Consider the following 10,287-nt stretch of genomic DNA (forward strand, 5'->3'; position numbering starts at 1 on the left):
CGGCCCTTTCAGACCCTGTCCTGGAACCACAAGACGTCACCCTGCCTGGATTTGAAAACTTTAGGCTAAAAGAGAGATCCGTGTGTGTTTACTCTAACGAGCTACTCAACAGTAACTATAATTTCACTTACATTGACTTAGCACCTAAACACACACCAGGAACTGTGCTCCACTCTCCCTCCACTCTGGTGAGCAAAACCCTTCCCTCACATCATCGTGTGATCCATCGCCACTCTTCCCCGTCTGTTGGCTACCCCCACGCCACTCTGGCTGCCCACCTGTCCCCACGCCTGTGTCTCATGCCCACGTCTCCACCTCCGCATCCACCTCTGTGACACATGCCGCCTCGGTTGAAACTCCCATTCTGATGATAAAGGAAGTTTTCAGTGTTTCCTGTTTGTGGGCCCTGCTCCTGGGCTCTCAGGGACCCTACACTCCAACGTTTACCAAGGTCCGAATGACTCAGTAAAACCTCTAAGCACGGGCTCTATTTCTGCCCGGGAACACATTGTACAGCTGCATCATTAAAGAGAAATCACCAAAAAGGAGCATTCTGAACACAAAAGATGAGGAAAAGGAAGAAACTTGCCTGGTTCCCATGAGGTGAAAGCCACACAGCCCTGCAGGTGTTAGAAGCTTAAGATAAGGTGTGCAGCTTTCTGAAATGCCCCTTATCTATTGACTCGTAGCTTTTTACGTAAAACCTGGGCATAACCCTACACCCCAAGTCCCTTTGCGGGAGCACTCTCCTCTTGGCGAGGACCCGGATCCCGGACAGCTGCCCTCCCTGGGGCTGGAATAAAACTGCCCCCCTTTCTCTGGGAAGTTCTGAAAGGTTTGTTCATTGTGGGACACTGATACGGATCAGCGCCCGTTCATACGCATGGACAAACGTGCCTCACAAAGCGAGCTCCATCTGAGACTCCATCGAAACGTGGCCATGAGTGATGTCACCGGGAAACTGTCTAGAAACAAGGAAGATGTCGCGTCTCCCCTTTTCTGCGTCAAACACCACACAAGGCCCTTGCTGTCGGCACTACTCTGATCAACTAGCCCTGTGATATTACACTCACTCTTTTCTGATACTGTTCAAAAATGATAAAGGCTTCTAGATTAAACTAAGCTTTCCTATTTTACAAAAAATGCATAGAGGGGCCTGGGTGGCTCAGTTGGCTGAGCATCCAACTCTTTTGGCTCAGGTCATGATCTCATGGGTTGTGACATAAAGCCCCACATCAGGCTCTGCACTGACAGTGCCTGCTTGGGATTCTAAATAAGTAAATAAATAAAATTTAAAACTTAAAATTTTTTTAAGAAGGATAAAACCCAAGATGCTTGTGTAAGTTTTCTCCTTTACTGAGTGAGGATCGTCATGCTGAAATGTGTCCCGTTTGTGACTCCGTTCTGCAGAGTTTAATTTCGCTTCACAGAGACATCCAGTGCGAGGTTGGGATCAGGTCCCACATCACCTCTTTAATAGGACCCATCGTTGTTTTAACCAGGGGAGGAAGGCATCCTCTGGGGACAGCGGACAGTCCTCTGTTCCCACCGTGGGCCCTTCTCACCTCGCCAGGATCCACACCTCTGGGAGTCATAGACCGGATGGCTGCACTTCCTGCTGTGCCGGGCAGGGACCGCATAGGTGGAGGGTGACAGCCGTCACCTAGGGGAGCCACCACCTCGCTGTGGGCCCAGAAGCCGCACCCGAGATATCTTACATTCTTTCTCCCTACTAAGCCTTAGAAATCCGGAGGGGTTTGGCGCTGGCCTGTGGCGCCTCGGGACTCGCCATATTTCATGCACTCAGAGGGCAACGCAAGTCTGAACTCAGGTGTCAGTTCGTGACACCCGCTAGGAGTGTTTTCCCGGGGAAGCGTGACATTTTAAATAAAATCCACCCATCGCTTCTAAGCCGGGCCAGATCCTTTTTCTTGAACGAAATCCTTTTTTCTGAACCTGTAATGCTGTTCTCCTTGGACTGGATGCCAGATCTCAGTAGCACAGAGGAATGGTCCGTGTCTCCTTCGTCACCCGTCCGAGGCCCAGAGCCCAGCCCGTACGCGAGCAGTGCTGGGCACACGCACACACCTCACACACACATCAGCCGGCAGATCCCCAGCAGGCCCCCACCCCCGAGCAGCTCACTCGGATGAATCCCTGTGTGCAGGGGTGAGCCGACTGCACGAGAAGGGGCACCCCTCTCTCTTCCCTGTGCTTTTCTCTGCTTTCGTGCAATGTCACTGGGTGATTGGAGACGGCTCTCCTGATCTTCCGTCTTCGAGGATTTAACTCGTGGCTGTGTCTCTTTACAGGGCGGTGAGGGATGCGTCTGCTTCTCTGCAGGTGGTACAGGTGGCTTTGTCTCCTCCTGGGCCTTGTAGTCAAGACAGTGTCCCCATCTCCCGGCCCTGGGCTCACTTGTCCTCCTTCTCCCGTCCGAAACTGTTGTGTGAGTCCACTGTGCTGAAATCCGCGTTGAAATGACAACACTACATCCCAAATTTCAACAGCAATGGATATGATCAAAGGGGCTAAAACTCTGTGAAGATTAACCGAACTTCAGCTGCTGTGGCTGGAGCTCGGAGAAGGCAGCCCGCGGATGTTCTGAGGGACGGCGGGTCTCAAGGCCACCCAGCCGGGAGGAATCTGCAAAGTCTTAACCTCAGTGCCAACGGCGGGGGCTTTGCCTACTTGTCTCTGAAAGGAGCCGGCAGAGAGAAACTACAACACAGAGGGTCCCCGTCAGTCCTCTGATCAGCCCAACACCCTGTGGCCATCCGTGCACCAAGCTGTAAGTCTGATCCATAGGAGACAGTAGGCGCTTTCTTTTTTAATTAGACGATTCCAACCTAGAAAGGAGGAGGGATTCCCTGCAAATGATACCATACAAGCAGCTGCTTTGAGCTGTGTTTAAGCTTGGTATTATATCATTATTAATATCTGGAAGGACTCGAGTAAGAATTTCTGCTATCCCCAACTCACCGACGTAATAAGATAACAATTTCACTTCTGTCCCCGGCCAAGAGTGAGCAGCGGGATTCAGCACACGAGGCCTTTTACGCCGCAGACTTCTCTCACTGAGAGTGGGAACTGAGCGGGGCAGGGGGTCTAAAATTTTGTCTCGACCCTTCACTGAGGTCAGCGACTCCTGCCAGGAAAGCAGATCTCGAGAATCCAGAGTCCAAGGGCTGTAAAGGCCAAAGATGATTACATGATCCACACGTTTGTACTTTGCCTATTCACTGTGATAAAATAGCCCATGGTTTCAGGCGGCAGCTCTTAGAGAACACCTTGTGAGCATTTCTCAGAGGGATCAAGTCTGTCGTTCAATGGCGTGCTGTCTCATTGCATGGAATATTCGTTTAACAGATCTGTACAAGCCCCACATCCAAGGGGCCGTGTACCCTATAACCGTACCACCTGTAACAGATCTCTGCTCAGAGGCGCCCCCTTCTGGACACTGGACACACTTTACGAGCGTCTGGATTGCCACCGGAACACGTTTCTACCGTGCCTCACTTGTGTCCTTCCTTAGCATTGTATTATCGTAGCATTATCGAACACGCCAAATGTGGCAAGGTAAGGAGGGCGCGAGGAGGCCATGTGTGTGACAAGAAGTAATGTGACGCCAGGGCTGGGCTCCAGGTGGTCATGCCGTGGACACGCCCTCCCTCACGCCGGACAACCCTCCGCACAGGGGATCCGGGCCATGTGCCAATCTTAGCGTCCTTCCAGCCCTATTTGGAAGAAAGGGAGACAGCCTCCCCTAGCAGACAGCGTCCAGAACAAGCCAGTTCTAGGCACACATCAAGACACAGCAGAACCTGCGTGCAGCAGAGGGAGGGGCCAATAGGAGGACCCCAGAGGGCCTACTCCCAGCATGAAAAATATCGCTCAACCAGAGATGCTCTCTGTGGACGGTGAGAAATGATGGCACGTCATAGAACTTGGGCAATTTAAGCTACATCTGTGATGTTTGATGATCTGCCTTTTTTTGAATGTTTATTTATTTTTGAGAGAGACAGAGACAGAGCGTGAGCGGGGGAGGGACAGAGAGAGAGGGAGACACAGAATCCAAAGCAGGCTCCAGGCTCCGAGCCGTCAGCACAGAGCCCGATGTGGGGCTCGAACTCACAAGCTGTGAGATCATGACCTGAGCCGAAGTCGGATGCTTAACCGCGTGACCACCCAGGTGCCCGTGATTTGCCTTTTTTAAAATAAAAACATCCTCCTGGTATAGTATGCATAGCTTATCTGCAGTTGAAGAGCCCAAGCTTATAGAATATTCTCAGGATTTCTGGGTAGAGGCTTTTATTAAAGGGCAGATCAATACCAAGCACTCTCAAGCATTTATGCTGGTGTTTGGGGCCCCAAATTATCTCCACCTGGTTCAGTTGCACAACCAGCTTTCTCGAACATACAGTCTTTTGGCTCCTGAATGTTCTACAGGCAAGGGCGGCGGATTGGGGTAGGGGCTCGGCCGCAGGGTGACCCGTGCCATTTCCGCCCCGGGGGGACGAGGAGGCTCCAGTTGGGCAGGCTGGAGCCTTGCAGGCGGTGAGGGTGGTGTGACTGCGGTGGCTCTCGGGTTTGTGCAGGAAGACAGGGAGTTAGAGCCCGGGCCACAACACCAGCTGCCATGCCAGGGGGGCTCTGACCTCCTCCTAACTGAGGCTCCTTGAATAAAGTCTACGTGCTGTCATCACCGCGCTCCGTCACCCGGGCGAAGGGCTGGCCCGGCGGCAAGGTCTGCGGACCACCGGGGCGCCCCGTCCTTCCCCCACCGGGGTCACGCACCCCACAGCACTCACCTGCGTGTCTCCTCCAGCCTCCCTTTTGTTTTGTTTTTTTAATGGTTATTTATTTTTGAGAGAGAGCAAGCACGAGCGGGGAAGAAGCAGAGGGGGGAGGTGGGGACGGAGGATCCGAAGGAGGCTCCAGGCTCCACGCTGACACACAGAGCCCCACGCGGGGCTCGAACTCATGAACCGTGAGATCATGACCTGAGCCCCCCAGGCGCCCCTCTCCTCAAGAGTTCCTGAGCGCCTCTCAGACGGCAAGAGCATGTCACAAAAGGCCCTCCGGTCCTGGGAACCTTGTAACCGCCGAGATAGACCCCCACCACATCCACCTCCCACTGGGCCCGGAGGGCAGGCGGGCCCACGTCGTGTCTCCGCGCAGTGAGGTCCCCAGGGCCGCGGGCGACCACGCGGCACCGATGTGCCTTCCCCGGGCGGCAGGAAGTCGTGAGCCGGGCTGGCCTTGCAGGCATCTCCCGGAGCCGCAGCACGAAGGCAGCAACCCTCCTCTGGCCGGAGTGGAGTCCGGACTGTCTACACCCAGCCGCCCCCTGTAACACCGCCCCTCTGGTCCCCGCCCTGGCTTCAGTTTGCAGTGCGGGATTTTAGGCAAGGGTCCTCCCAGAGGGTCTCCCACCAGCCCAAGGCTTGAAAGGTGGTGCGTTTCTAAGGCAGGTTCTCTCTCGCCCCATGTTTGACGCTCTCTAAGCGGTCCAGCTGGTGGCAGACATCTGCTACTTTCCACACGACACGGCCATTTCCTCTCTGACTCCACCCTCGGCGCCTGCCAATGTCTCTGTAAGTTCACACCACGCTCTGCCCCCCACGGGATGCCCGGCTTTCTGTACCCCCGATCTCAGTCAATGACAAATTTTCCTGGGCTCAAAAACAGATCCCACACCCACTTTCTTACTTTCAGCAGGAGAAAGAGACACTCACTTACTATGCGTTATTTCATCCATGTGCAATTTCAATTCCAAAAGTCTATAGAAATTACCAGAAAATCGTAGATTGCAGACTCCAATTGTTCATTTTTCCAAATATGGCATCTCTTTGTACCTTAGGAAAAAAAACCTTCTTCAGACTTTTTTTGCAATTGTATGCAGTTGCCTACAATGCAAATGCACCCCGGAAAACAGGTTATGAGAGCTTCATAATGAGGGAGAAATTCAAGATTTTTTCAAATTTATTAAAGTATACCTCTATGTTCCCACATCTTTATTACTTATATATTTTTCCAAAATAACTGAATCACCACAGAACCTTTTCCAGGTAATCGTCCTCCTTCCGTACGATCGTCACTCATTTAAGGCCATTTAATGAAGAAATATTCTCTCCTTCCGAGATACTCTCCACAATCGGGTTTTTAAAAAATTAACACTCAACATGCTTCAAAAATAACAAGATTCCACAGGCAAAGTCCCGCTGTGAGATGCGGACATGAGTGTAACCTGGCTGAAACAAACACGAGGGCCATCTGTGTCTGTCTCTACCTATGGAACTGAGCGCAGTGGATTTTACTGTCCATGAACTTGCTACAGTGTTGCAGAGTTTACATTCCACCAAATGGGAGCGATTAATCTAAGGCTATCTGGTTGGCTGGCTTGACTATAAAAGAAGCAATTTCTCCTGATTTCTTGCCATTCTGTTATTTATTCCAGGATCATCTTTCATTTAGCCTAGAAACGAAATCTGAAGAGCTCCAGAAATGGAATCAGACGCCAACGTGCGGTCACACGTCCACAGGGACGGATGGCCCCTTCTGTCCTGACGACGTTGGCAGGTAATGAGAAGGGTGGGAGGGGAAGGGAACGTGGGAGTGGACACACCTTAACGGGCACCGGCTTTGGGCAGGGTGCCACTCGGGGTCACTCGAGGAGGGAAAGTCCCGGCCGCAAAGGGCTCACACCTTGGTAGCCTTCTAACCCTGCCTGTAACGAGGCAGGTTACAAATGCGGGAGACAGACACCCTCGGCGACAGACCCTGGGAAAGGCTCCCTGAAGTACCGACAACATTCTCCAGAAAACAGACACCAGCACAGAGGAGGTGAGATCGGTCAGCCTTAAGAGGTGCATGGGTTTTGATCAGCCAAAGAAGGCGGAGAGGATCTTGCCCACAGAGAGAACAGCGTGAGCAAAGTTGGGAGCTAGGAAAACACAAGGCATATCTGGGGATCAGCGAGACGTCAGCAATTCACCCCGAGCCTTGGAGAAACCAGTCACATCACACACTCATCCTGAGACGAGACTTGGGTCGGCCCCATTCCTGGCCCATTAATTCCAGGAAGCTCCGCGTCACGCGTCCTTGTCCTCGTCTCATTAGGAGGACGCGACAGAGGCAGAGTGGTGAGAAAAGCATGGCTCTGGCTCTGGCTGGTGGGGTCACGAGTCCAGCCTCGCCGTCCTTCCTCCCGCGGCTCAACAGTCAGGGTCAACGTCTCCGGCCGTAGTTTCTCGCGGCCCCTGGATGAATTCAGACTCACCGTTTCCCGAACACAGTCGCTCTGACACCGTTTGCTGAACACAGACACTCTAAAAATAGTGAGAGGAGTTATTGCCATGGCCTGGGATCTGCATCCAGGGAGATGGAAATGATGCCTTATTAACTACAATTGTAGTTATTACCCAGTTCAAAGAATGCCCATCTTTGGTGATTATTGTAAGTAAGAAAAGTCAAGTCCAAATAAAGACTTGGAAAGTATTTGTGAGTTAAAGGCCAGAAATAAGGAATGTGGGTGAAGAACACGATTATCCAAAAGATCGGAGTTCAATAGACGAAGGTTTCTCACCGTTGTCAAAATTCTCTTGATACACACGGCTACGAAGGACAGGACGGAGGAAAGGTTAAGAATAATCTGCAATCGAGCCCACTTCCAAAATCACCACGTAGCTTGACATTAGAGCTTTGTGTGAAGTTGCAAAAGAAGATTTTTTCTGATGTTTTTATTTATTTTTGAAAGAGAGAGAGAGTGAGTGGAGGAGGGGCAGAGAGAGAGGGAGACAGAAGATCCGAAGCGGGTTCCGTGCTGACAGCAGAGAGCCCGACGTGGGGCTCAAACTCATGAGCCGAGAGATCATGACCTGAGCCAAAGTCAGACCCAAAGCTCAACCAACCGAGCCACCCAGGTGCCCTCCAAAAGATTTTTAACAATACACATTAATAATTTCCAAATTATTTATGGATTTCTTGTGTATATGTTTGCACATAAGTCCTTCAAAAATAAAGAATTGAAACCACGTGCCCAGAGCTGCTTAGAAAACCCAGGATAAAGCATCCCACACAGCTTTCCTCAGTTTATCAATTCACAGAATTACCAAGGAGAGAAAAACAGACTTCACTCTGACAGAACGTCTAAAATCCTGCAGGAAAGTCTCATACGCAAACACTCTTGCGTTAGAAAACCTGAGGCATGTGACAGCTAAGGGGGTGGGGACAGTGAGTGTTATAAACACTGAGAGTCTGCATGTCAAAAATAATTCCTTACCTAAGGAAACGTCGATCTTCACCCCTAAAAAAAACAATTCTTCGATTCTCTGCGTCTTCTACCAGACTAAATGATCCCCCTGACAAGGGGTCGCCTCCCAGGGTTCCCACCCCCAGGAACTTCTCCGGGTTCTCCCCGCACCTACGAGGTAGAGCCGATTCTCACACAGGGGACACCTGCAGGCACCACGGCCAGTAAGAGTACCGGAGACTTTGCTGACCATCTTCCGCAAGTCACAGCCTGTGCTTGTAAGTATCACCCGTTTAATCCTCATGAAGCCCTGGGACATGGACTCTTCAATTGTCCCAATTTCAAGATGAGGAAACTGGGGCTATAAAGCTACTTCTGTGGCCCAGAAAGCCACCTCTTTGTAACGCTGACATGGAAAGTGGCCCGTCACCTACCAGCCCCGGTGGGTTTTAAATCCCTGACACTCACGGCAAAGTGAGGTGGCTACAGGCACTGACCGGGTGGCCCAGAGCCACACACACCCGCGAGGAGGGGACCGGGACACGGCCCGGGTCTCAGGCAGGGACCTGTGGCCCAGAGGCCCTGTACACTCCCCTCCAGGTCTCAGGGACATCTTAACGGACACACGAGAGCAGAAACGGATGAGGACAGCCAGCACTCACGGGACCCCTGGGGGGTGCCAGACCCGGCTCAAAGCTCGCGAACATCAGCTGGCTTAGTCACGACAACCTGACGGTGGTGCCCAAAGCCGGGGAAGGGCCAAGCCTGGGCCTTCGTTCTTCCCCAGGGGTCCAGCCATGGCCTCGGGATGAGACAAATTGCAGGAAGGATGCAGGACAGTTCCTTTCTCCTCCATCAGGGCAGGTGACCCCAGGCCACAAGGGATGATGGGACAGACACCCCGGAGCACATACTGTATCCCTGAAGCGTCAGATTTCCCTGCCAGGAAGCAGGCAGACTTACCCCCCGCAAATCCTTGTCTTTCGTGGTTCTCTTTACGAAGCAGAACTTGCGAACAAACTCCCAGAACCCTCCCTTTACCTGCAGGCCCATCCCAAACATCCGTGACTCCCGCTCACACGTCCCTCAAAGCTCCCGGGCCTTCTCATGGGTTCAGTCACCTCCCCAGACTCACTCGTGCTAAGCGAGCACCTCAGAGCGTGACCTCACGTGGGAATGGGCTCCTTGCGGGTGCTCTTGGCCAAGGACAGGTCTCGCCAGAGCAGGACGGGTCCTCACCCAACACGACCAACACGACCGTGTCCTCAGGAAAGGGGGGATTTGGACACACAGGGAACAGCACACCAGCCCAAAGGCGGAGACCTACTAGAAACGCCCACGATGGCCAGGCGGCCATGAGAAGCAGGGGAGGGGGAGCAGGCTGTCCCTCGCAGCCTCAGAAGGAACCGGCCGGGGCGGCCCCGATCTCGGGCCGCCGGCCTCCTGACTGTGGTCTGAGCCACGTCAGTCACGGCCGCCCCCAGGGAAGTCACTCGGCCGCCCTGTCGGCCCCAAGCTCGCCCCGCTCCCACTGGGCCTGGCTGGGCGCACGGCCCGAGCACCGGCGGGACCCCTTGGGTCCCTTCCACCCGCCGTCACCCCTGCACCGCTTGAGCCCACCCTGTCCTGTCCCACGGCCTCGTCTCCTCCAGACCCTCAGCCTCCAGAGCAGCACCACCCCCCCGGTCTTGCCTGCCCTCCGGGCCAAGCGCCAGCGCACCGCCAGAAGGATCCCACCTGCCCGGAACACAGAGAAGGCTTCGCGGCCCCCTGCTGCTGTCCAGGCGTGGCCCACAGCCCTTCCCGGGGACTGGTCTGCCGGCCGGGCCGCGGGGTCCCCGAGAGCAGGGCTCAGGTCTGTCCTCTGCGCCACTCACTTGTCCCCCACAAAGCACCTGGACTCCAGCAAACATTTTCTTTTCTTTTTTTTTTAAAGCTTATCTATTTTTGAGTGAGAGAGAGAGAGTGGGGAAGGGGCAGAGAGAGAGAGAGAGGTGGGGGGGAGGGGCAGAGAGAGAGAGAGAGGCAGGGGG

Source organism: Panthera uncia (assembly GCF_023721935.1).
Source record: "Panthera uncia isolate 11264 chromosome A3 unlocalized genomic scaffold, Puncia_PCG_1.0 HiC_scaffold_12, whole genome shotgun sequence".
NCBI classification, from domain to species: Eukaryota; Metazoa; Chordata; class Mammalia; order Carnivora; family Felidae; genus Panthera; species Panthera uncia.